Here is a 27,891-nt window from a genome sequence, read left to right as displayed (position 1 = left end):
ATGCCATTCCCATATTCATGGTGGCTCCATTCATAGTTGATAAGATATGGAATTAACAAAAGTGACTGTCAATGGATGGATAAAGAAAATGTGTAGACTTTGAAGAAAGAAAAGTTTACTCAACATAAAGGTGACTGAAACTCTAGTTTTTTTTTTGCAAAATGAATAGACATTCATTTCCTCCTGATAGGAAGAAGACATGGACTGTACGTCTCACAGAGAGAAGCGAAAAGAAAATGATAATCTGGGTATTGATCAGTGAGGGCTTATGTTGAGGTGAGTGGAGAGGGAGGATAAAGACACTAGATTTTACCACTGCATACATACTTCAAACTATGCATGACCAATGTGTGCTGAAAAGTAAGACTGCAGGGAATCTGCATTTGCAATGACGGTCTCCACTACCTTCAGATCAAAGCATGGGGTCCACTTGTAATGTCCCTCAGAAACTGTCACTCCCTATAGTATCTGTGCCTGCAGTTCCCTCAGGGAAACATGGCTTCCTCATTTTTGCTGAGGAGGGGCACTTAAAGGGCCCCTTAACATCATAAGTGTTAAACTGAAGTCTGTAGAAAATGGGCCTTTGGTGGAAATTATGTTCCAAGGCAACCAAGGATGCAGGATGCATCAAAGTCCAGTATATGGTCAGCTGACCACAGGGCTTGTGTCCATTAGATCATTGGTCTCAGACAAGGTATACAGCTCTTCTGTGCTTCAAGTTTCCTCATCTTAAGAGAGGAACAAAAATCTACCTTTGGGGGGCTATGACAATGGCTCAGTGGGTAAGCACCTAGCACACAGCATAAAGACCTGAGTTTGGACTCCCAACACCCACATAAGAAGTTGAGTATGGTAGTGCGTGTGTGTGTGATCCCAGCACTAGGACACACAGGTAAGGGGATTCCTGGGGCCTATTGGCCAGCTACTCTAGCTGAGCTCCAAATTCAGCAAGAGACCCTATCTCAAATAAGGTGAAAAGACTTTGAGACAGACACCCTATGTTGACTTCGGACCTCTCCATGCATGTGCACACAAGAGAGCATGCACACTTGTACATACATGGTCACGTACACAAACACACACATATTCAGTCATAAAGAATAAAATTATGTGCCCATGAGAAACAGGATGAATGGGACATCACCATGGAATGAAAAATAAATCAGACTAAGAAAGACAAATATGACATTTTCTCTCACATGCAAAATCTAGATTTATATGTCTATAAAGGGGAGACTATCTGGGAGGGAGGGGTGGACCAGCCACGGGTGGTAAGACAAAAATAGCAGTGGGGAGGTGAATATAATAAAAGTAAAATATAATATACTTAAATGAAAGTGTCACGAGGAAACCCATCATTTTGTATCTTGTTTTAAAATATTAATTGCTCACCATTTTTGGCGTGTGAAATTTCAAACATACACAAAAGTTTGAAGAGTAGAAAGCGCTGTCTGCAGCCCCCACCTACTTCAGCAGTAACCGATGCATTGCTCACGGTTCACTGAGATCGCCCTCCTCCCTACTCCTTGGCTTCTTAATACGCCCCCCCCCACCCATTTTAAGCATTTTTTTTAGATTAATGTATTAAATTTTATGTGTACCAGTGTTTTGCCTGCATGTACACATGTGTGCACCTGGCGCCTAGGGAGGCCCCAGGAAGGCATCTGATCCCTAGGGACCAGAGTTAAGGGATGCTTGTGAACCACCATTATGTATGTGTACTGGGAACTGAACCTGGGTCCCTGAAGAAACAACAAGGGTTACGAACTACTGAGCAACCAGCCTCTCATGCCCCGGCCACCCTCCCTGTTTTAATGAAGTAATGTGTCACTTTAAACACACATTTCAATGCTTCTAATGATTTTAGAGTTATGCCACAGAGACCACAGTTCAAATTCTAGAATATTTCCCTGATAAAGAAATGTGCATATACAACTGGAGGGCAGGGGTGGGGAATGGAGATGGAGCAAGAGTGGGGTCCAGGCATGTCTAAACCCCGGAACTCTTGTCTAGAGATCATGGCTCCTCCTGCCCTGGGCCTGTGTCCTGATGCACATAACCCTGTACTCTTACCTATGCTCTACCAGAAGACGTCATATAACCCATTAGCCAGATTAAACTTTCTTCCCCCTTATAAGGTCATGTCCAACAGTCCCAGGAATTCCTCCTTATGTTAATCAAGCATCCCCAGAACCCAGGCCAATGATGAACACTCACCCTGAAAGCCTCTGCCCAGTCCCCAATTAAATAGCCTTTGCTCCCTGCAATTAGCCAGGCGGCTCCCTGAAACCTGTTTACTGTTTCCTGCTGCAGCTCCTGAAGCCTCCATCACCCCCACTCCCCCTTCCCACCCCTCCCTTCCGGTCTCTGGTGGTCACAGGCAATCATGTCTTTAAGGGAGGGAGGTGGGCGGGTCGCAATGACAAATACTGGTGTACTATTTATCTTCAAAAGGAAATTCCATTTGCAAGGACATGAAAGCACCTGGAGGAGCCACCTGGTTAGCTTCAGCTGTCACTTGACACTTTTCAGAGTTACCTGCCGAAGCCTCAACTGAGGACTGCATTGATCAGACTGGCCTGTGGGCACATTTCTAGGGCACTCATTTTTATTGTTAATAAATGTAGGAGAGCCCATTCCTCTACAGGCTGCACCCCAGAACAGGTGGCCCTCGAGGAGCAGGCCAGTAAACAGCACGTGGCCATGACCTCTGTTTCAGTTCCTGCCTCCAGGTTCCTGCCTTAAGTTCCTGTTCTGACTTCCCTCAGTGACGGAGCATGACCTGTAAGGTGAAATAAACCCTGTGCTCTCCAAGTTGCCTTTGGTGTTTAATTGAAGCAATAGAGGACAGATTAGAACAAGGACCTCAGGTTAAGAGAAAGATACCAGCCCCAGAAAGACAAGGATGGAATGACTCATTTACACATTGAACAAAAAGACCTCGAAGTCACCAGAGACTGGTGGGTGCAGTGAGGATTCTAGGAGATGGCAACCACAGACACAGCATTGCAGTTAGATGGGAGAACTAAGGTCAGGAGATCTATTGCACATCATGGAGAGACGCATCCTGATGACAACAGCTGCTAGCAATACCTACAATACAGTGTGAACCTGAATACAGCTGGGAGAATCGACTACAGTGGTCCTCGTGTATGGGTGATCTCAAGGGAGTTACTCGGCCCTTCTTTGTCTTAATTCCCTTCATTGAAGGGGATGGGGAAAAAAAGATAGCAATACTGAGGTTAACTAGCTTAATTAAGTATTCCATAATGGAAACCTTACCAATATATCGGGTTGTACACCACTAATATATTAGAGATTTACCTGTCAACTAAAACTTAAAACAAAACAAGGCAATCCTGATTTTGTGAACGACTGTAAGACTTAGAGCGCACTTCCTGATCTTGAAAGCACGCACAGCGTCCATCCTTTGACAGCTGATGTAGAGTAGATGAGCACACTCATAAGTATCTGTACATATTTGTTCTGCATCAGACACCCAGAACTAGAATTGCTGGGAGTGGGGCAGGGGATGGGGGTTACTGCACAACAAAATCGTAATTTTAGAATCTGAGCAGACCTCAGAATCATACGACCCGGCTTTGCATTTAATAAATAAGAAAGGAAGGAAGGAAAGAAGGAAAACCCAAGCACATTAGCTGATGGCCCTGAATTCACAGCTCACTGGTCGGGATTTGAGCAGAAGGCTACCATTCTTAGGTGTTTTGCTCTCCCATTCAGACATCTTCTTCCCAGGCTCTCATTAAATCTGACTTCCTACAGCCAGAGCTGCTGGGGACAAATCCCTGTTAGTCCTCACTCTCACTGGAAAGCTCTGGGTCTCACCTGAGCCTCTGGAAGCTGAGGACTCCCATGGATTCCCTGCATCAGCTCCAGCCCCCTCAGCAAGCATTTTATACTCTTTCCCCCTTTCTCTGCAACCTCAACCCCCATCCACAGCTGCCTTCTGTCTTTTAGCCCTTTGTTGCTTGGGGCTACCGGACTTGTCTATACCTCTAGACTTCATTCTTAGTCTCATGGCGATTTCAAAAGATGAAAGCATAAATCCCCCTGCTAACTTAAAACCAAAAGTCTCTAGCGTTGGTGAAATGATGACTTCAGTGAAACATGACTGTCGCATGAGGAGGGCAGCCCTTACATCAGAAAGCCACCCTTATTTCACACGGTTATAACTGCATTGGCAGTTACAACTGAATTAAGCAAAATAAATCTTTTTTAGGTTAAAAATAATCCATGGGGTTTTTGTTAAATCACTTTTTCTCCCTCCTAGTTTCCTCTAAATAGTTTGGCAAATTGGGATGTTTTCCACTCACAGAAATCTTCTAGAAAATGTTTTTTTTCTTCTTCTTCTTCTTCTCTTTTCTTTTTTTCAGAGCTGGGGACCGAACCCAGGGCCTTGCGCTTGCTAGGCAAGCGCTCTACCACTGAGCTAAATCCCCAACCCCTAGAAAATGTTTTAACTACATTATGCACCACAAGCTGGAAATGGTGGCTATCCACAGAGTAACTGGCTGATGTTATCCACAGTTAGCAAGTATTTACTGTACACCAGTGTGCTAAGCACCACACAGGAAATCCAAACAGATAAGACTAGGCCCTGTGGCCCCAGTAATCTCACGGTGATAAATAAGACAAACCCATGAAAGTTAAACAGTACAAGACAGTCTGTGGCCAGGGAGGTGAGGGGGGATGGGGGTGGGGGTGGGAGAAAGTCTTAGAGTTTGGAAATGGGAGCCCTGGGCTTGTAGATAATGGTGAGAAAGACGGAGGTGCCAAAGCCTGAGGCTCACATACAAACTACAGCTACATATGTCAGTGATGAGGTTCCTGGCCTGCTCAAAGCCCTGAGAGAACTCATTCCCCACCTTCAGACCTCACAGGTGCTGATCTTCCTCATCTTGTCGCCTTGGTTCCAGTCAGACTGCATTGATGGCCCTCCTCCTGGTCCCTACTCCAGGACACTCTCCCTTCCCCAGCTGCTGACAGTCCATCAGTTTCACATGCCACCTCCTCCACTGGGCCACTCACCTCGCTTTCTTCAATGCTATGCTGATCTTTGTCTCTCTGCCTCCTGAATCAGCTTGTCTCTGAGGCTTTCCCAAGGATTGGCACTTCCCTGTGGGATCCCTTCCCATGTGACCTGTGTGGCTAACTGTGACTCCCAGTACTTGGTGTTATGACAGATACTTAAGTCTTCTACCTGTTCTATGTTGGGTCACTGTCTCTAGGAACTCATCCCCCATGTAAGGGTTTACTCCAAAAAAAGCCTGTCAGAAGCTGAATGTAAGAAATGAGATTTCCTGCTTGGATCTTCCTGATCCAGAATCTCTGAATTTTGCAGACCTAGCCAGTTCTCTGGCTTCAAGCTAGGTGACACCTCAAGTCAGTACCAGACAGCTGAGCTGTTCCCGAATTCATGACCTCTATATGCAAGATTATGTACTGATCATTAGTTGATTGACTCAAGAATATAAGAATGGAAATACTAAATGAATCAGTTGGTAAAATGGTGCCTTTGGTTGACATATAGTATTTTGTGTGTGTGTGTGTGTGTGTGTGTGTGTGTGTGTGTGTGTGTGTGTGTTTGTGAGAGAGAGAGAGAGAGAGAGAGAGAGAGAGAGAGAGAGAGAGAGAGAGGTGCTTTAAGGACTTGGTAAGGTCTAGTCTGAGGATGTACGTCAGTGGTACCTAGCATGTGTAAAAATCACAGTAAATGAGCAAACATTTGGCTGTGTGAAAGCACTAACTGCTGGTAGTTTGGATTCTGATCCTCACCCTGGATCTCAGTAAATACCTCTAGGAAATCAGAGAGACTTCACAACACCTCTAGCCCAGGTCTCATCTCCCACCTTGGCTTTTCTAACTCACCAAAAGCAAAGTCAGTGCTCGTGTCACCTGTGGCCATCAAGGGCCAGCAATGACCATGTAGGGGAGGAGCTAGTCTCAGGCAGCAGCACTCAGAGGTTAGCGCCACCCAGGCCTAGGTAGCTGCACCTGGCACATCCCCATGGTCCCCTCCCTCCACCCTGACACTGGAACCTTTTCACAGATTTTTCGCTTGCTATTTCTCACATTCCTCCCATATTCCAGGTCAATGCTGATGATCTCCCACACCTGGGGCTAAGTTCCAGTCTAACGATGTCATTCTCACAGGTCTTTGAAGGACTGACCCACAGAGGCTGCTGTAAAAGAAAGGTAAAGCTAAATAGCTCTTGTTCACCTATAAAAAGCAAAACAGGATGAGGGAGAACTAATCATTGATGGCCCTTTCATAAATCAAACCATAAGTAATACACAGATATCCTGCCATCCCCACTGAGAACTGCACAGCTCTCTGACGTTTTCGCTGTGAAATTATGGGCTCTAATATAGTAAGGTGAAAGATCGAGAACTTAGCAGGTAAATGGATGGAACTGGAAAATATTATACTGAATGAGGTAACCCAGACGCAGACGGACAAACACCACATGTTCTTTCTTATTTGTGCATCTCAACTCTGAATCTTCAGGTTTGAGTTTAACTTGGAGTAACTGTAGAAGCCGGTAGAGTGAGAGGAGATAATTAGGAATAGGAATGCTTTAAAGGCCATAGAAAAAATGTATTTTAGCTTACGTGTGTGTGTGTGTGTGTGTGTGTGTGTGTGTGTGTGTGTGTGTGTGTGTGTGTGTGTGCTGGAGTATCCACCACAGAAGGATAATGTTCCCACCAGAAACCACAGATGCCAGGCAAGGTTGCCTTCCTTTAAAAACAATACAGACTGTTCCATTGCCCTTGGTTGCCTGCTAAAACGTAAGGACAAGAGCCTACTGCTGAAGACGCTCAGTCACAGACCATAGGGGAGGAAATCATTCTAGTACTGACCTCCACGAGGGCCAGCTCTCATAGCGTCAGAAGGTGCTGCATAAGCTAACAGGGGGCAGAGGAGACAATCAGTTGTCCTACCTAGCTATAGATCCTGTGAACAATAATAATGACCAGCCCAGCAAGATAGCCCTAGTGGTGCAACAGCTTGGGGGTAGCCAACAACTGTCTGATTGGACATAGGGCCCACTCAATAGGAGAAAATTCATGCCTGGTATTATAGACCTAGCTAAGAACCTCTGGCCAGAGAGGTGACTGACACCAGAAGAGAACCTACAACTATCATTTTGCTAAATCAATATATTGTCCAAGTGCCTTCTAAAAGCTTATCTGTATAAACACAGATAAGCGCAGACCCCATCCCCCATCGAAGAATCCTCTTTGGCAGCAGAGAGCTGTTACAGAGATCACAATTGGTCAAATGCAGAGACCAAGTGGCTGTGGAAATTCATTCCTAAATGGGTCGTCTAGAGCATGACCCCTCCTCCTAAGTCTCAGGGGAAGCTGAGGGGGGGGGGGGGGGAGATTGTAAGAGCCAGAGGGCTGGAGTGGTGAATTCGAGAGGCCTTTAGACATGGCAAAAATGATGCAGCAGTGTGCTCCAACAATATAGGTACCTGCACATGACCATAGCAGTCAATGTTCTAGGACGGACGAAGGTAAGGTTCACAAGACCCCACCCCTAGCTGAAGAGCTACAGGCACTTGATGGTTACTGAAAGACAGAGAAACGTAATTGTTCCAGGATGAACATTCTGTTGCCCAAGCCTCAAATTCATGTATACACAGGAAACACTAATTGGACTCAGTAGGGGTGTGTGTGTGTGTGTGTGTGTGTGTGTGTGTGTGTGTGTGTGTGTGTGTGTGTAAAGCAAGAATAACTATAGAGGAAGTTATGAATTCTCCACTTATGGGTTGTAGAGGTGGAACGGGGAGTAATTAGGGAAAAAACGAGGGGTAGAAAGAGTATAACTATAATTATACTCATATATGAAATTCTCAAAAACATAAAGTTAAAAATAATAAGGTGAGATCATTGTAACACAAACTAATCCCTAAACATAAACTTAAGTTAAAATAACGTTTGTATTAATAACTGTGGGAGATGAAAGGAATGGCAAAATACTTTAAAACCTCTGTAAAGAAAGGTAGCTGTTTCTCAAGGTCAGAGGGAGTCAATGTGACTTTAAGTCAGGAAATGCAATGCTAACCCTTACAGCCTCGCCTGGGGCCAAAGCAGGTCTGGGTCCAAGAAAGAGCATTTAGTGCCTGTTAAATTCCGTGTGTTTAATACCCCTCTTTCTCTTTGGAGAAGGCCTCAAAGAGATTCTGGTGTTTAGCCTAATTCTCTCCTTATGTTAACCATACTTCTTTGCCTCTGTGTACTGGTCAGATGTGGTTTCTCCTGAAAAGGGTCTTTAGAGATTAATTCTTCTGTGTAAATTATTCCATCCAATCAGTTAAGAGACAAGGATTTTTATTATGGAACAATTTGGGACTAGCTAAGGGGCTATGGATACGGAAGGGCTGCTGGCCAGCTGCTCCCAACTAACACACCTTCGTAAATAAAAAGCCATTGCTCAGGCAAAACCTCGGCTAATCTCACAAGGATGCATGCTTAATCAGGAAAAAGCTTGCAATTGCTTCAAGATCTTATCTCTCTGAGCTACAAATGTCAAGTGTCCCCTACTGGGTTCTTTTGTCTTGTTTTGTTTTGTTTTCAGCCCATCTAGGAAAGATCAGAATGAGATCTTTTTTTTTTTTTTGAGATTTATTTAGTTATTATATATAAGTACACTGTAGCTGTCTTCAGACACACCAGAAAAGGGCATCAGATCTCGTTACAGATGGGTGTGAGCCACCATGTGGTTGCTGGGATTTGAACTCAGGACCCCTGGAAGAGCAGTCAGTGCTCTCAACCTCTGAGCCACCTCTCCAGCCCGAGCTCTCTTCCTTTCAAAGCACACCATGGCACTCCTTCTGGTTGCATCTGCTTTATAGGCTCCATTCTCTTTCTCAGGAAAGGCAGCAATCACTCGACTTTTAAGAGTCTCATCCTGAATCCCAGCCAAATGTCCACAAAAGCACGGGAACTGGGGAAGAAGCAATGCCAAGTGAAGTCACAGAGCTGCGTGTTTCCGGTCAGTCATAAATAAGTACGTATGGGCAAACATGGAAGGGAACCAAGAAATGAAATTTGTTTTCACACGGTGTCTGTGGCCTCTCGGTGCTTTCTTTCTACATTTACTTTTCAGGGAGTTGTCTTAATAGTGGGTGTGATGTGTTTACTTTTTCAACTATCAAGATAAGATCTGGCTTATTAGATAAGAACTTACAATATTCAAGTACAGGGTGGTGACAAGGGAAACACCCTAAGATCCTGGTTGCCTAAATATTCCTCAATAATATTCCTCAATAAGGTTCAAGTTTAAAGTCTGTAAGAGGAGACGGTTAATAGGTCTATTAATCCTACTGGATTCTGAAGGAACAGTCCTTACTTTTAGCCTCAGTCTTTTAAAAAATTTATTATTCTTATTTTCGGTATATGTATACTTTTGCCTGCAGGATCACATGTGTCTGCCTGGTGCCCATGGAAGTCAGAAGAGGGCATCGATCCCCTGGAACTGGAGTTACAGACATGTGTACACTGCCAAGTAGGTACTAGGACTAGACCCTGGATGCTAAGCAAGAACAAATGCTCCTAACCACTGAGCAGTCTTTCCAGCTCTAACCTTGGACTTTTAAAAACAGTCCTGTGAATGAAAGTAAAGACATCTGAATGAACCATAGAAATGAAGTCACTCATTAATACACACTAATAACAAGACTTCCTTCATAGAAGCAGGAAGCAGACAGTGGTTGCCTGGGTTGGGTCGGAAGTATGGGGAAGGGTTACTCAACAGATACAAGCCTCGAGTGCTAAGATGAAGAATTCCAAGGTCTACTACTGTACCACATGATGTCATTCGCTAACAAGAGAGCACATCTTAAGTGTCCTGACCATATCTGTAGATTGTAACTTTAGTGAGAAGGTGTCCATTGTTGGTCACGGCAACTTTTATCCAGATGTAGGTGCCTATCAAATCAGTTTAGTTCTTGACTAGACTGCAATCATCATTCATTCATTATATCTCAATAACACCAAAAAAGGTAAAAACTAAAAAAGTCTTTACTGTGCCCAGGAAGCTATCTGAGGACACCAGAGAGAGCTGCAGGGGTGGAGTGCTGTAAAAATAGGAGCCTGTGAGGACTTACAGGACCTCTGAAGAGAGCAAAGTCATTTCTGAACTCAGAAGATTTGTGAGACAGCACCTGGGCTGTGTCCAGAACAGAGAAAACTTGGATACAGCCCAGCACACTCAGGGAAGAGCGGGTGTGGCTTGGTAGCCTGCTGAGCGATTTGCGAATGGGATGGGAAGTAAGCGCCCAGAGGAAGAGAAGGGGTGGGGTCAGACAGGCTTGAGGGCTAAGCAGGAGCTTTGAACCTGTTAGTCTATTCATTCCTCGCTTGCTGTTACAGGAGAGCAGGCTGAGACCTGGAAGCCAACTACAGTTTCTAGGAGACACAGTACAGCACACCAGTGTCTCTTACATGAGTACTATGCCCAGTACACGGGACAGCCATCAACCATGGGTAACAAGCCAAGGCCAGGGCCATGATAAGCCACAGCACCCTTCAGAATGTCAATAGACACTGGGGGAAGCATGGATGGATCTGAGCTAAAGAAACATTCAGCAGAGAGTTGTACTTTGAAAAGAAGTCAGGGCCGGGGAAGTGGAACTGGAGAGACACCCAATGCTGAGGCAAAAATGTTTATGTTCGCTTCGCTTTTCCCAGAAGGCTATTTTTATTCAGATTTTTCAAAGGGAGTAGTATTAGAAGGACTCAAAACCTCAACTGAAATCGAAATCCTCTCCTTTGCCAAATATGTTTTTTATTATGAAACTGGAGCACTACAGACGGAATAAAATGAAAATGTAAACCCCCTTCTCTCCCAAGCGGCTCTACTATTAATGGTACAGTGTTCATTCTTTCCAAAAATGCCTATGCACCCATCAACATATAATATGCCTTTTAAAGAAAACATAATGAGATCATTCTTTGGTGTTTAATTCAATCTGTCTTGAAGATCTTTCCATATCAGAGCACAGAGGCCAACCTTGTTCTCCAGCTGCGTAGGGTTTCAACTCCAGGAAACTCCATTTTACAGACACAAGCAGCCAAGCACATTGAAGCCATTGAAGGGTTTTAGTTGTTATTTTGTTTATTTTGCAATTCTGGGGGGTTGAATGTGGGACCTCGTGCAGCTAGGTGAGCGATCTACACCAGGGCTATTCTCTCGGTCCTTGTTCATCCTGTTCATTCTTAAAAACAAAACGGTAATGGACCTTTTTTTGGTACAAAACCAAATTCACTTGTGGGTCACCCTATTGGCTTCCTGATATTGTCACAGATGGCTTCTCTATTTAGCATATGTAAGTCGAGTTAACGGTCACTTGGCAAGGAAAAGGATCATGAAGATGGTCTAAAAATAAATTTACTCTGGACAACACCGTACGGCACTGGAGTCTCCTGGGAAGACACTGAGCCAGTGGCTTCCCACCCGAGCTCCTTGGTTAAAATTTCCCATTCTATCCTGGGGCAGGCAGTGCAGTTTCCCTTCCCAGGGCACCCAGGACACTATCGTTCTTGTTCTACCAAGGCTTGGGTCTCCCCTGGAACCTGTGCTTGCAGTGATAATAAAAAGTAAGTGTGATCGTCATCAGAACTTAGGATTCCAGATCCAGGGGGCCTGGAGGTAATAGTTTATGTTTTACGGTCTTAGATGGTGTGTTCATGCTGACAGTGATGACACAGCTCGGCAAGTTCACACAGCCAGCTACTACTCAACCACCACCTGCGTGCCTGTCCAAGGCTTTCCCCAACACTCAGGACCAAATGAGTATTTGTTTTAACTTTTAAAATTACATCTAATGACTTGGTGGAGGCTAGCACATGTGCTGATGTCAGGGCACGGCTTTGGGGATTCAGTTCTCTTCGTTAACTCTGGTCAGCAGTTTCGGTGGCAAGCACCTTACCTGCTGAATCGTCTCGGTGGACCAAATGTGCATTTTTAAAGGGATTCTGAGACTATGTGGAGACAGCACAGTAAAAAACAAACCAAAAAGGAAAAACAACAACAGCAGCAGCAGCAACAACAAACCCAAACACTTCTTTAGAAGCTTTGAAGCTTTTCTTTATCAAATTAACAAGCTTAACAACTTTTGAAATTGACACATTAGTACACACACACACATGTACATGCATGTGCACACCCTTGCACATGCCTCATACACATGCATGTACGCAGAGGGGTAAGGTACTAACAAGTGAGGGCAAATAACACCGGTGACTTATCAGTATGACATGCGGCTCTCTGCAGTCAGCACAATGGCTGGGAACCACAGTCTGTCCATACCTCTGTCCATCTGTCGTACCTCCTCCCCTTCCCACTCATGCTCCGGGGTCTAGACCAGATATTTTTAATAGCTCTGAGGAAAGTCGATAAAAAATTCTAAGCTTAGAATAACAGCTCCATCATCTAACCCAGTCTTGAGCTCTATCTTTTACTGACCTATGGCAAGCACCTTCAGGTGCCCCTAGATGAAGTTGGTGACACAGATCCTGCAACAGGAGTGGGGAGCAGACAGGGATGGAGAAGGGAGGGAGCAAATGAAATCAGAGACCTTGTGTAGTGTGAAAATCATAGGCAAACTCATTCTTCCATATGCAAACTAAAAATATCTTTATTAAAGATGGATTCAAATGTCAGCTTTGCCTTTAACCTTGGGTAACAAAGTTCTGAATGTTTTCACCTTGCAGGAACCCTAAGTTCTATTCTTAGCACCCACGTGCCATCCTGACCATCTATAAATCTGGTTCTGGGAGATTTGATGCCCTCTTCTAGCACCACGGACACCAGGTACACAGGCAGCATATGGGGATATATGTATTTATATAAACATATAAATATTTAATATGCATATTAAATATATAACTTTCACATATGTGTGTGTGTGTGTGTGTGTGTGTGTGTGTGTGTTTAAAACATAGAAAGCTTGCAAAAACAAGGAAAGGGTGCCTATCAAAGAAGCTGGCAGCCCCAGCACCTAGGGAGGCATCAGTTGTCACAATTGGAAGGCTGGAGAGGTAGATATGTGGCTGTAAGACAAAGAAAAGGAAAAGAGAATGTATGAACAGAGGAATCAAGCTTAGGAACAGTCTGGTGTTCACGGTCATATGTGCTGAAAGCATAGGGTTCCCTACGAAGTACAAGGAGAACACAGCCTGACACCAAGTGCACAGGAACACCTGCCGCTCACGGGTTGGTGCACCCATACACCTGCCCAGAGAAGAGCTGCTTGGTGAGCACAGCTGTAGCTGAGGGAAAGCCTCACCTCACAAGAGGAAAACAGTTCAAAAGGATAGGTGGTTCCTCATAGTCTAATAAGAACAGGAAAACCGTTAACTTCCTTGCATAACATGTAGTTAGTGCTAGCCTTGCACACTTTTAAGGTTCAGCTGACCTTTCAAAGACAAAAGTGCTATAGTTACTGAGAGCACAGAGTTATGTAGATCAAAAAGAAGAGATGATTTAGTATAAGAGCTGATCAAAACACAAACTAGCATTTGGTAGCAAAACAGTTCACTAATGCTAGTATGGGAATACAGTAGGTTAATTAAAATACATAGCATGATTGGTGCCCTCCAAAATGTTACAAGAGTAGATCACAAAGATCAAAAGAGAATTGTATTTTCATCATTGGACTTCTGACAAGGGTGACATACTTTAGATTCTCAAGGGAAGAGAATATGAGTTATGGATTTTATACCCAGCAAAATTGACTCTAATCACAAAAGTCACAAAATGTTAGCAATAAACCAGGGAATATTATTCCTATGAGTTCTTACTACCAAGCCAGCTAGATAATCTTCTTTAATTGAAATGTCTAGAGCCTCTGGTGTGAAGACTGATGAAAATACCTAGAGAAATAACACAAAATAGAAATTACAAGGCAGATTGTTTGGCATAATGGCTATATGATCTAGCAGTATAGAGAATAAATCACAAATAAAGTAGGTAGAAGGAGCATGACATATACCAAATAATATTCTTGTTTTTCTATAATCATAGATGGTGATTATAACACGTGTTGTTATTTGGAGACAGCTACATGTAATTATACGGAGCAATCAAATAGGTAACTATATTTATTTCTCTCTCCTGTGACAAAAACAGGATTTGTTGATCACACCAGGCAAGAATAAGACCACTACCACAATCTTGAGCCAAATTTGAAACAAGCTTTATTAAATACTGACCAGAAAGGTGGACATTAGTCCAGTCCATACCTGAAATTCCCAGAGAGTGGCCACAAATTATGTTAGTCAGGTGCATATTAAAGCACCTTATTTCCTGCCTTTGTCCAACTGGGGCAAGCATACATTCTGACATACTTCCTATCTATTGATCTCTGACCTATGTGTGATCAAGCACATCCTATGCAGTTGGGGCAATCAATCTTGTTTACAGAAGTGCATGGTTTACTATCTTGCATGAACCGTAGCATTCCAGGACCTTAGCATTTCAGGATGTTTTCTGTCCTAACAACAATCCCCCCTCCCCCTGGTCATGGCATATGAACTGGAGACATCAATATGAACTTCAAAAGGGCTGTATCTTCACAAGGGTGTATGTTTCTGTATGGATGTGTGCATTCCTCCCAGTTGGAACCAGTGGGAATGCCTACAGAGAATGGCTGTTCCAGTGAAGGGCATCTCCTACCTGTTTTATGGTCTGTAAATATCGCTAGAAGAAACCAGAGATTCTGAGGCTCCTTGAATGAGGCAGAAACATGTAAGACAAGCATGGATCACCTCAGCACAGCAGCAAATACATTACAGAAGGACTCTAGAGACAACAGGGAAGGATACCCCTGGTCTATCAGTCCAGGGTGGAAACTCACTAAGTATATCTAATTCTATAAGCTAATACTGGTTGAAATTTTAAGTTTTATTATTTTAAGCTTTTAAAGTAATAAAGCCTCCCTATCACCTTCCAAGAAAGATAGAGACTAATTCTAGAAAAACTGGGTAAAACAAGGACATAAGCATTTAATCTGGTGGTTCCTATGTGAATTGTTGGGCAATCAAGTAATGATCAAAGACTTTATAAAAGGATTCTGCCTATAACTGAGATGATAAAAAGGCAGAATTGAAACTCCCCACTCTGCGACTCCCAGGAAATGTTACTTCTACAGGCTGCGGGCCAGCAGCTCCATCCTTCAGAAAGTGGAAAAACCAGACCTAGGGACCGTCCAATAATATTCTACCGGTAGGGATCTTGCCAGAGGGTCCTGCCTGAGTCTGTGGGTTGGAGCCGGATGCAGGAAACAGGAGGCAAAGGAGGAGCTGCATCTGGATGACCAAGTGAGGGGATGCTGAGCTAACGACCCTCCTCGGTGAGAGGAAGGTGATCAGGGAAGTCAGTTCAGCAAAGATACTTAAAAAACACACTGGGTGGTGGCACATGCCTTTAACCCCAGAACTCAAGGCAGAGGCAGGAAGATAGTGGAGTTCAAAGCCAGTCTTTAGTCTACAAAGTGAGTTCCAGGACAGCCAGGGCTACACAAAGAAAATCCCATCTGAAAAAACCAAGACCCCCAAGATTTTTTTCTGTCAAATGAGCAAGACTAAACCCCTGTGTGACAGAATGCTGACTTAGATGATACAACCAAAGAGCACCAGAAAAGGCTTCCTGCTAACAGGTCAACATTTAGTTCTGGAGGGACAGAAGGATGTGTGGTTGGTACACAGTGGGGCTCCCCTGACACTGCTGATGTGTGCTTGCCTTACAAAACCTCCCAAAGTCCTGTTCTTCTTTTGTGTGGATTTCTGGTATTTGTGTTTTATTCTGCAATAAAAAAAAAAGATTTAAAAACTTTTTCCTACATGTCAGTACGTTGGAGAGGACCTCGGGATTTTGGACAAAGGAGCTGGGAACCAGACTCCCAGAATTCTGTTCCAACCACCCATTTGTGTTTAAAGTAAACAGTTTTCATTTACAGGCTCAATTAAAATATGACATAACATTTCAAAATACGTTTAGAAGCTTGTAACATATGACGTGCTCCAAGAAATCTCAAGGACAACTGTAATTTAAAATGACGTTGTTTGGGTTGGTGCCACAGCTCAGTTAGCACACTACTACTGATGTAGCACCTATGGGCACTGGTTTGTAGCCCTAGCACTCTGTAGAAGCAGGAGGGTCAAGAGTTCAAAGTCAACCACAGCTGCATGAGGAGTTCAAAGCTAGCTTGGGATATATGAGTCTTGGGTGGGAATAGGCAGGGGACCTTGCCTTGAAAATACAAAAGGAAGTTAAGTGTTTGGTGCTCGAGGCCCGAAACCCACCCTGGAAATGTGGAGTGGATGGCTCAACACAGTGCTCGATGCATCTTTCTCTAACTAAAAAACGCCACAATGTAAAAGAATGAAACGTGGAGTCCTGCTCCGTGTGGAACCAGCTGGCTAGAGACCTAAGGCCTGTAGGAGGTCACAGGAAATGGAAGTGTTCTAGCAGCTATTCTGAGGAGCACATCCCCTAGAGCAGTTAGAACACAGCAGTGTGGGCGGAGGCAGCCGAGCGAGGGTGTGGCCCTAGGTCAGCTGGACAAGCTGCAGGAGGTTATTAACCTTCCTCACCTGGACGAGAGGATTAACAAAGTTTCCTTTCTCATGGTTTCACTCGGAAGATGAAATCGAATAACAGTATAAAGCACTTTGCACACAGTGCCTGGCCCATCCTAAGCACTAGACAAATGCTTGCCCTGATTATTGAGTTAGCAAACATTTGTGGAAATGTAAAGGATTTTTCTAGGCTCAAATGCAGGATGATTTCTCCATAGTAGAGAATGCCATTTTTTTTAAACCCCCCTAAACAAAAACTTTACTGCTGACAGTTCATACTCACATGGGATTTTTTTAATATCTTTAAATCATTTGATATGTTTTTAAAAATACCCTCCCAGTAACCATCATCAGTAGAGTTTTAATTCCAATAAGATTTATGGTCAAGACCAGCTTTAATTCAGGGCAAGCATCTTTTTTTTTTTCTTTTTTTTTTTTTTTTTTTTTTTTTTCCCCCAGAGTTGGGGACCGAACCCAGGGCCTTGCGCTTGCTAGGCAAGTGCTCTACCACTGAGCTAAATCCCCAACCCCACGGCCAAGCATCTTAATTTACCTGCCTAAGCGTCTGGCCCCCCTGCCCCTTCCTATTGACACATTGGAGAGTGCATTGTGACTCCATTTTCACGGCTTCCTTTGAAGTTGTGACTGGGTCTAGCCAATAAGGTCATGGAAGCTTTGGGAATTACTTACCTTGCAACAAAGAGGGCTCTACAAGAGAATGCTTGGCATTGCTGCCTCTGGAGGAGACTGGTGGGCCATGCCCACTGCTAAAGATACCCATGCTACCTTTCCTTTGCCTAACTGCCCTTCGCAAATATGCAAATGAAAGATAGCACACATGCAATGGTTGGAAAAGAAAGGAGTCAAACAACACCAAAGCCACTAACAACAACCTGAACGCACCCAACCACAGATTACCTTCATAAAAATACTTAATATTCTCACTGTTAAAACCACCATGACTCTAGCAAGCGCAAGGTCCTGGGTTCGGTCCCCAGCTCTGAAAAGTGGAAAAAAAAAAGAAAAAAAAAAACAAAAAACCACCATGACTGTGGCCGCCCCCTTAACCTGTATTCGCAAAGTTTCCTGATCAATACGAACTGACTGAATTGTTTCCTCCTGCTGTCATTGAACATAAACCCAAAGGAGAGGCCAGTGAGACACGAGGTCTTTGGCGCAGTGGTTTGAGTGGAGCAGTTCTGCCCCATAGGTTAATGTCATAAAGGGAGTCAGTCAGTGAACTCCGATGAATGGACAAGAAGGCTTTTCAGGAGATTCTTCTCTTATTTTGATATTTGCCTCTTCAATCATCAGAATTGTAAAAAGTTATTTTCTTTATAAATGGCCCAATGTTGGGCATCTTGTCATCACACACGCACACACACACACACTCCCCAAAAATCCACGTGCTGAACCATTGTCTCTCAGAGCACAACTACATCTAAAGACAGAAAGAACTGTTACAGAACTAGGTCAGCTAAAGCAAGGCGTTATTAGGATTGACCCTTTCCCAGTATGACTGGTGTCCTTATAAAACGAGGAAGTGACACACAGAGGTACCAGGCAGGCGCACACACATGACCCATTGCTAGCAGATCTCAACTACAAGAAATACTGGAGAAAATTCCTCATGGGCCCGAAGAGATGGCTCAGTTGGCAAAGAGCTTGCCCGGCAAGTATGAGGACCTGAGTTTATTCACAGCCCCAGAACCTATACTGAAAAGGAAAGGATGCACCGGCACTGTGCAGGCTGAGACAGGCCTGAATCACCACGTCCCAGGTTCACTGAGACCCTAATTGATAAGCAAGTTAGAAAGCAAGAACATCTGACACCCACCTCTGGCCTCTATATATAAACATGCACTCACCTGTATGCATATAAATGCACGCGCACACACACACACACACACACACACACACACACACACAAAGAACTAAAAGAAAAAAATTCAACTCAGAAGAACAAAAACATACCAGATGTACACTTGGGTCAACAGTAAGAATGACAGGATCCGAATACATCAAGTGAGTAGGTGAATTCGAAATAAAAACAAAAACAAAAATCCAATTTCTTTCTGGGGCCAGTAAGGTGGTTCATCAGGTAAGGGCATTTGTCACCAAGCCTGACGACCAGAGTTTGATCCCTGAAGTCCGCATGATGGACGAAAGACCAACTCCCATAAGTTGTTCTCTGACTGCACATGCGCCATGGCACGAGAGGGCATATGTGCGCTTACCAGAGTGACTTCCCAGCATAAGTCAATAAATGGGAAAGAAATAGCTTTCTCTGCTTTTGATTTCTATAAACCTAGATTATTATGGGCAGAAGTGTGTCCCTCTAAGTTTTTTATATCAAGGCTCAAACTCCCAATATTCCCATAAAGTTTTTTATATCAAGGCTCAAACTCCCAATATTCCCATATATGGATATAGTCCTTTAGTAAAGAGATAATTAGTGGTAAATGAAGTCACAAGGGGGGAGCCCTAATCCAACATGATTGGTGCCTAATAAGAGGGACAGATACCAAAGCCATTCACAGCAGGACATATAGGGAAGGTGGCCATCTGCTAGGCATGGAAAGAGACCCCAGGAGAAGCCAAGCCTCAGATATCTTGATCTTGGACTAATTCTCTAGCATTCTGACAGCCTCAGAAACAGGGCCATGCCTACCATGACTGTGTACCTACTAACAGAAGCCATAAAAAGGGAAAGAATTCTCAGGTTTATTACAGGGATAATTTTGGAGACGATGTGCTTGTACCATGCATCAGGCAGAAGGTGGTTAATTCTTTGCCCCTACCATCTGTCTCCGAAGCCAGTGTCCGTTCTTCCATCTGTTCACCCTTCGGATGCTGAGGCTGGAAGGCCTAGTCTACTGGATCTTAGCCAACAAACCTAGAGGACAGAGGCTGGGCTCAAAATTCACCAATCTTCACACTTGTTAGTACCCAATCAAACATCTAAAGTTAGACGGCAAAAGCAGTGAGCCAACTAAAATTAGTCCTAGCACGAGGAGCAAGCCTCCATTAGTCACACTTTCCACGACCGTGTTAGAATAAAAAAAAAAGGAACCAAAGTCTGCAGAAGGAAAGGAGTTCTCAGGTACTGATACAACCCAAAATTCAGGGGAGAGAAAAGCAGAGGCCACAGCGAGATGGCTTCTAAGAAAACACGGTCTTATCCAGTTGCCTACCATTGCACAATCGAAGAGGAAATGTGAGAACAAGACAGGTTATTCCTGGAGGTTCCAGGACCTCAAGGCAGTACAAGAGGCCTAGGCTAAAGAAAATGGGTCACTTGGCAGCTCAGAGTCTCAGGCTGTGCATGAAGGAAGGGTGTCATCTCAGAGCAGCAAATCTACAGAGCACCTTCAGTGTCCTCAAGCCAGCCACACAGCAAACCACACCATCGGCACCACTGACATCCAATTCTGACAGCACTAATTAGCTACTGAATTCTGAGCAGGTCCTCCTGTGACCTTTCATGGACGTCAAACTTGACTCTCTTTGTGGGGTACCACTATGAGTCTTTATTGTTAACATTTTCCAAACCAGCGAGAACCTATTTAAACAACCACTTTGTGATTTCTTAGGATGACTTCTTTTATTCTCTGTACATAATTCATTTCAATGTTCTTTCCCCTTTAAAGCCACTCTATACAGAGAAAGTAACAATGCTAGGCTGAGGAGAGGGTTTGATGGGGAAAGCATCTGCCACGTAGGCAGCCTGCCTCTGCAATCCCAGTTCTGAGGGGCAAATGGGTGTCCCTAGTCAAAGCCATGAGCTTCACTTCAGGTTCAAAGAGACAAAATTGAAGAAAGTGGGGGAAGAGTCCTGACACCAATCTCTGGACTCTACACGGACATGCACATAGGTCCATGCCACCAACCACATTCACATACAGGAATACATACACATGTGCAGAAATATATAAAACACACACACATTTGTACATACAGCAATACACATAACACACACACACATGAATGTACATACAGCAATATATATATATATACACACACATGCTCACACAGTAATATATATACATATATATATACACATGCATGTACGGCAATATATACACATGCATGGTCACACAGTATATGTATATAGATATAGATATAGATAGATAGATATAGTAGAGATATATGTGTATTTGGGCTGGAGAGATGGCTCAGCCGTTAAAGGCTAGGCTCACAACCAAATATATAAGAGATATATGTGTATAGATAAAGATATAGATAGATATAGATATATAATATAGATATACATACATACATGCATATACAATATATACACACATGCTTATACAGCAATATTTATACCTATATAGCCATATATACATATATATTATATATATACACATGCACACAAATTACATAGATATATGTACAAATATAGATATCTGCTGTCCAAAAATACCTTTTCTCAAACAGGAGAGGAAAACAGCTCTCACAGGATGGAGGCTCTATTTTTGCCGTCCCTAGCTCACCGGGAGTGAGGGTAGAGTAGAGCAGAGGTAGAAACACAGATTCCCAGGTCTACCCTGGTAACAGAACCCAAGAACATTCACCTTTAACATCAAGTTTTCAAAGTGAGTGGCACGGTGTCAGGCCAGAACCTTTTTGGCTTCCTAGAAAACCCCAGATCTATCCACCTGGGTAGAGGCTTCCTGTTGGGAAGGAGCAGGTGCACAGTACACCAGGCAGGGACTCCTTGCTGCTTCCTCCCGGAGTTCTCCTGATACAGTTTCCTGAATGGTGAGTAACAGCAGTGTGTCTTTGGGTCCTGGCAGTTGCTTCAGATCATAAAAGCAAAGGAGCAGAGAGGCTAAGCATGTGTAAACAAAGGTCATCTCGAGAAGCTAAGGAAGTCTGGGCTCTGACGACTCCCAGGTACACCCTGTGAGTCACCGGGGGCGGGGGGGCTGTCTACACTAAGGTGATGACAGGGTTATTTAATCAAACACCAGCCATTTCCCAGAAAAACCACCTCATCGTTTTAGAGAGAGAAGAGAAAATAAATTTGTTTCCTGATCACTTCATGGTGGAGTCAGGCACTGGACTTATTTCTTGAAGGTCTGAGTCACCAAAAGTATGTCTTGAACTTCGAAATCTGTTGCCAACATTGTGCCTGCACTTTCCCCATAAGGACATGGCATTTTGTGGAGTGTGTGTGTGTGTGTGTGTGTGTGTGTGTGTGTGTGTGTGTGTGTGTTTGACTCTGATCTCAGTTGGCTGCACAGTCCAAGACAAGAAAGCATCAGTGTAGCAAGGTTGCCCGGGCAACCTCTGTGTCCACCATTGTTGTTGAAAGCCATGTTGTAAGAATCTTTTTAAGCCGGTTTCGGCAGTGCACACCTCTAGTCCCAGCACTCAGGAGGAAGAGGCAGGCAGACCTATCTATCTCAAAAAACAAAACTAAAATATGTTTTTAAAATTATGTGCACATACGTGTGTACATGTGACTGCAGGAAGAGGTCAGAGGTGTCAGATACCCTTCCAGTTTGAGTTACAGGTGGCTGTGAGCTATCCAGAGTGGGTCCTGGGAACGAAACACTGGCCCTCTGCATGAATAGTAAGTGCCTTTAACCTTCTAGGAATCTCTCAAAACCTCCAAATCTCATTTTTAAAAAATAATTAAATCATCTGAACATGGGGGCACACACCCTTAATAACTCTGAACTCCTCCGCAGGCAGAATACATGAGTTCAAGGACAGTCTGGTCTATACAGTGAGCACTAGGATAGCCAAGACCAGGAAGGGACCCTGCTTAAACAAACAAACAAACAAACAAATAGATGGGGTGGGTAGGGCTTTACTAAAAGAATCAGCCTACAAGAATAACCACCAGACGTGGCTGTCTAGGCTGCCTTCTACTCTTTGGTTCCTTTCCAACATGCAGTCACATATTGTGTGCCTTGCCCAGTGCTGTGTTCCCAGAAGAGTACAGACTTGCCTGCCCTTTGCTTGCCTGCCCTTTGCTTCATGGAGTCCTGGGGCTCCTACTTAGGCTGAGTTCCTTGCAATGCCCAGGGCAGCTGTCTGTGTTGGCCTCTCTGCCTTCAATACCTGTTTGGAGCATGGGAGGGGTGAAAGGCCAACTCACTATTCGTCGCTTCGTTATGACAGATCTTAAAAGCACTGTCACGTGTAGGGAGGCTGGATGGGCACCAGAACTCCTTGTGCTGAGACACAAACTAAGAGCCCTGTACTGGCTCATACAGCAGAGGCATTTCCCTCAGAGAATCCTGTAATCTCACAGCAGGGACTCACTGAAACTACGCTGTATTCATTCTGCTCTCTGGGCTCCTCTGGTTTTGTTAGAGAAAAATAATCCATGCCATAAGCACACTCGAGACAATCTACCACTATCTCTCCCACACTACTGTAGCCCAGGACCACCACCATTCTCCTGAAAGGAGAGCAACTTGGCTATCTGAAGTAGGTCTAACTGAGTACCTTAAAATAGTTTGGCTTAGTCCATCTGGTGGTCACATAACACAAATACTGCCACCGACTTTGAGGAAGCAGGCTCAGAGCTGGTGTCAACTGTTCAAAGTAACAGAGCCCGTGTTGCCTGAGGCACAAGCAGCTGACCGCAGCAGAGTGATCCTCACCAAGCTCCTGACTAAACAGGTCATCACTACTCTTGTCAGCCATGAAACAAACATGGGGAAAACTGAACTAATTCTCTCCTGTTATCAAAGAGAACCTAAGCTTTGTTCATACACTGCTCTGAGGTACTCCTGCATTGTGCATTCCGATGCCCTCCTCCCCTCGGATTTTCCTTTTGGTGGAGACAAGTCCCTCCTTAGTCACCTTCATAGAAACCACACGTGTTTTTTTCTATAGCCCCTGTTCTCATTGAAAAGGGAGATACTGTGAGGTGGCCTCAGTGGCTTTGCAGCTGCTTGGGAACCTCGGAGGGTTTCCTCCTGTATCACGAATCCTCTACAGAAAAAGCATCTGTCCCCTGAAATAATAGGACAGCTACTCCATGATTACTGCCTGAGGACTGCTGAAACAGGGATACTTTCAAACACTTTCCTCAAGTGATGTCCCCACTTGACACAAATGGTTTTTTTAAGATTGATTGATTGATTGATTGATTGATTGATTGATTGATTGTATATGAGTACATTGTTGTTGTCTTCAGATCCAAAGAGGGTATCAGATCCCATTACACATGGTTGTGAGCCACCATGTGGTTGCTGGGAATTGAACTCAGGATCTCTGGAAGAGCAGTCAGTGCTCTCAACCACTGAGCCATCTCTCCAGCCCCCGACACAAATGCTTAAGGAAAGAAAATATTATAGAATCAGATCTACTGCTGTTCTGTCTTTGCTTATTTAAAACAGACATCAGGCAAAATGTGCCGGATGTAGTTCCTGTCTTAGGGTTTTACTGCTGTGCACAGACACCACGACCAAGGCAACTTAGAAGGACAATATTTAACTGGGACTGGCTTACAGGTTCAGAGGTCCAGTCCATCAGCATCAAGGTGGAAACATGGCAGCATCCAGGCAAGCATGATGCAGGCGGAGCTGAGAGTTCTACATCTTCATCTGGAGGCTGCTAGTGAGAGACTGACCTCCAGGCGGCTATGAGGGTCTTAAGCCCACGCCCACAACGACACACCTACTCCAACAGGGCCACACCTTCTAACAGTGCCACTCCCTGGGCCAAGCATAGACAAACCCTCACATTTCCTAATTATAATCAGAGAAATAAAACTATTATGGGAATAGTTTTACTATCCTAAGTACCTTTCCTCTGTGAAACACAGAAAACTTTAGTTCACTTTGCTTCAGTCCAGTCACCCTCAGGGACCTTCTTACCCAGGTCCTTCTCTGTGAGTTACAGGCCTTCAGGCCATCAGATAACAAGAGACGGCTCTGAACTACCAGGCATAGACTCAGAGCTCATTTAACGCTGCTATAAGAATGAGTGACACTCAGGTCCTTCATGCTAGACTGAGGAACTGGAGTCTTCCAAATCTGAGTGCCTCTACACATTGTGGTGAGAAGTGGCTTCTAAGACGCCTCATGACGGGCCTTCCAGAATCATCCACCCTCAATTCTTAACTCATCTCTGTACCTTCAGGCCAAAATAAAGAATAAAAACCAACCCAACCTCCTCTGGGAATTAGTTTTCATTTACATCTTGTAGCAATATATTCCCTTTCTCCTTTCTCCCCTCCATGAAATATTCATTTCCAACTGTTGGACAGTGACACCAAAGAAGAAAAGTCTAGAAACTGCAGTCCACCAAAACCAGATATGGGATATCAGGAAATGAAATTAACTCTCAGCTACAGGGAAGTCCTAAGAGTTGTTAAGTAGTTAAGACAACCTTTGGGGTGTTTGTGGAGCTTTTTCTGTATGCTTTCGGTGCTCAGTGCAGGATGTGGGCACTGTAAGGAACTGAGCCATGAGGTCATAAAAGCTACTCTGGCCAGGCACCACTCATATGTCCCCTCTTCATTTCTGTGTCAGATATAGATCCCTAACCACATGAGTTGGCTCTGTGTAGTCTGCCAAAGTCAGTGCTCTCAGAACTGGTACTGAGTTACCATTCCCCACGTTCCTCCATGCCTTCTGGCCTTTCTACCTGTCCTGGAGAACACAGGAGGTTTGTCTTTGTCATTGCTACCTCTCCCCCTAACTCCTGGAAGTTACCTTGCATCTGGTCCTTTCAACCCCCACCGTGCAAAACTGAGAAGGTCCGGGATGGGCCATTCTGCTAAGTGGGGAGGAAAACTCAAATCCAAATGTGAAAAATCCCCCAGAAAAAGCTGTGCTGCTTCCAAGTGCAGCTAAGCCCAGCACCGTGGGTGAACGGCACTGTGCCTGACATGATGGCCCACACAACCCCAAGGATTTACTACTGGAAGTGCCCCTTAAAGATCTGCCCTTCCCCCTACTGGACATTTCCTAAGGAGCATTGCTTGGACGCAATCACTTCTCTCCACATACCCTTTCCTCTGATTTCAACAGAAGGAAAACTGCAAAAGAGCTAACCTAAATTAACGCCCTGAGCCTGGTGGCTGCCATTCTATTTAGGGTCTCAGCAGTCTGCCCTCATGTAACTCAAAACCTAGGCAGAGACAATTCGATTTGGTCAGGCCGACCCACAACAGAGTCACCTAGGACGAAGGAACCTCAGCCGAGGACTTGCCTCACTAGACCAGCCTATAGGCAAGTCTGCGTGGCTATTTTTTGATTAATGTTTGCTGTGGAAGGGCCCAGACTACTGTGGCAGTGCCGCCCCTGAGCAGGTGGTCCTGGGTTACATATGAAACCAAGTTGCGTAAGTCCTGGCAACGAAGCTAGCAATCTATAAAAGTAATTCTTTGGGGGAGGGGTGTCTGTCCCTCTTCGCTCCCCCGGGTGTTTCTATGCTGGCTCTAGCCCATTTCTGCTCCCAAATAAATGACAAGGAGACCCGATATTTTCATTAACAAGCTGCGAGCACTAAGCTCAGCAAATACTCCCAGCAGATTGTACCCACTATGCTAGCTTGGGGACTTCCCCACCATGTGGTCATGTAACCTGAGTCTTGCCCTGGCTCATACTCCCCCATGTGTGTCCTCGCCATGGCTGCTCTCTCATTGAGACTTCATGGTAACTTCTCATATACACTCCATCTCCTTCTCACCGAATCTCCCCTGACTGGGATCAGAAGTCCTGGGCTAGACTCTTCTGCCCAGCTAGTTGGTTGATCAGCTCTTTATCGATTAATCAGAGGTGATGGAAAATAATGTTTACAGAACATTGAGCCTGGAGATGCTTGACCACGCCAACATCTGGACTGCAACCAGATGTCTGTTTGGGCATGGAAATGAGCATCTGGATACAGACAGCACAAAACCATCCACCAACTGTAAGTACTGCTTCTCCATGCTTATTCCGTGCCTGCCTCAATGGCGGATTACCTACAAACTCCTCCCCACCTCCCTCTAGTAGTTGCTTTGGGTTGTGGTGTCACTGCAACAGAAAGCAAACTAGTACAGAAAGAGACAAGAATGAGATTTCCAACTCACAACCCCTTTTCTCAGTAAACGCAAACTCGTGAGAACAAAGGCTGTGAAGACAGTGTCTACACTTTTGGTAAAAATATCTGAGGATTTATTAATGAGTCTTAAACCAGGAAACCCAGACCCACGTAAGAGCTTATAAAACCTACAACCAGAACACTTATTATCTAAATAAACTGTTCACATTTTACAGGGAGATGGGAGCCAATCTACTTTCCTAAACTTTATTTACCCAGTTTACAGGCAAAAACCTCCAGTGGTGGTAGGTAGGTGGAGGAGGACATTAGTCTTCATGGACAGTCACAGCATCCCAAAGAAAAGACAATTAAACTACTACCTAGAATATTAGCAGTAAGTTGTTGACTTAACTCCCTATGACAGATCTAATTAGAAGGTGGCAATAAATGTTTCCAGGTGTTTAATTAGGTGTGATAATTATTTTTTTTCTTAAACAGAAATGGAGTCATCTGATTACACTACAAAGTATAATGTTCTCTTACTTAAAACAGTGTGGAAACACCTTTGTGTAATACAGGATTCAATGTATGATAAAAATATCCGCTGTGATAAGCAGCACTTAAAGTGATTTATCAGCTCTTACAGCCACCACAGCACCACGGCTTCTTAAAAGCCATCCTGTTAAGACTTCTTTCTTTTCTTCAGCCACAAAGTTTTGTTAGCCATGCACCTCAGTAAAGAATTTGTATTCAAAGCGTCTTTCCCTACCAGCATCTAAGGGGATTTTCAACAAAGATGTGAAAGAAATTTCGTGGGAATTCTACTTCCACAGCAAACACACAGCGAGAATAAAAAACTGAGAGGTAGGAGAACCAGAAATTATAACTAGACGGGAACTCAGGAACGCAGGCTCAATAAGGCTGTGGGATGCAGCAAACTGGTCAAGGTATCGTTTTGTGTAGAAAGAAATATGTCCTCTGCAGTGAGTGTACTGATGCCCCTTCCTCAATAAAAATAACTTACACTGGGATAAAACTTTCACACTTAAGCAACCCAAGGGCGTTGCTATTTCAACACTGAGCAGTAAACTACAATTGGTAGTGCTGTGTGTTAGGAAATCAATCGGTTTAGAAACATGGTGTTGCTTAGTCAATGAACATCATTTAGGTGGCCAAGTCGTTTGATTAGACTGGTCTTAAAACCGCCTATCAGCAGTCCTGGGTCACCCGGCCCTGGGAACTCCTCAGGTGTTCTCCCAGCAGGTGCTGGAAGCTCGGCGCCAC

The 27,891-nt window shown here is 44.2% G+C and overlaps 1 protein-coding gene across 2 annotated transcripts in view; it reads right to left on the bottom strand.

The window, feature by feature from the left end:
- Tnfaip8 (TNF alpha induced protein 8) overlaps positions 1-27,891 on the bottom strand; it is a 121,593-nt gene that overhangs the window by 92,969 nt on the left and 733 nt on the right. The gene's annotated exons all lie outside the window — the stretch shown is intronic.

The sequence above is a fragment of the Rattus norvegicus genome, chromosome 18 (genome assembly GCF_021556685.1).
Source record: "Rattus norvegicus strain SHRSP/BbbUtx chromosome 18, alternate assembly SHRSP_T2T, whole genome shotgun sequence".
In the NCBI taxonomy this organism is placed as follows: domain Eukaryota; kingdom Metazoa; phylum Chordata; class Mammalia; order Rodentia; family Muridae; genus Rattus; species Rattus norvegicus.
This window is presented reverse-complemented; position numbering and strand designations above follow the sequence as displayed.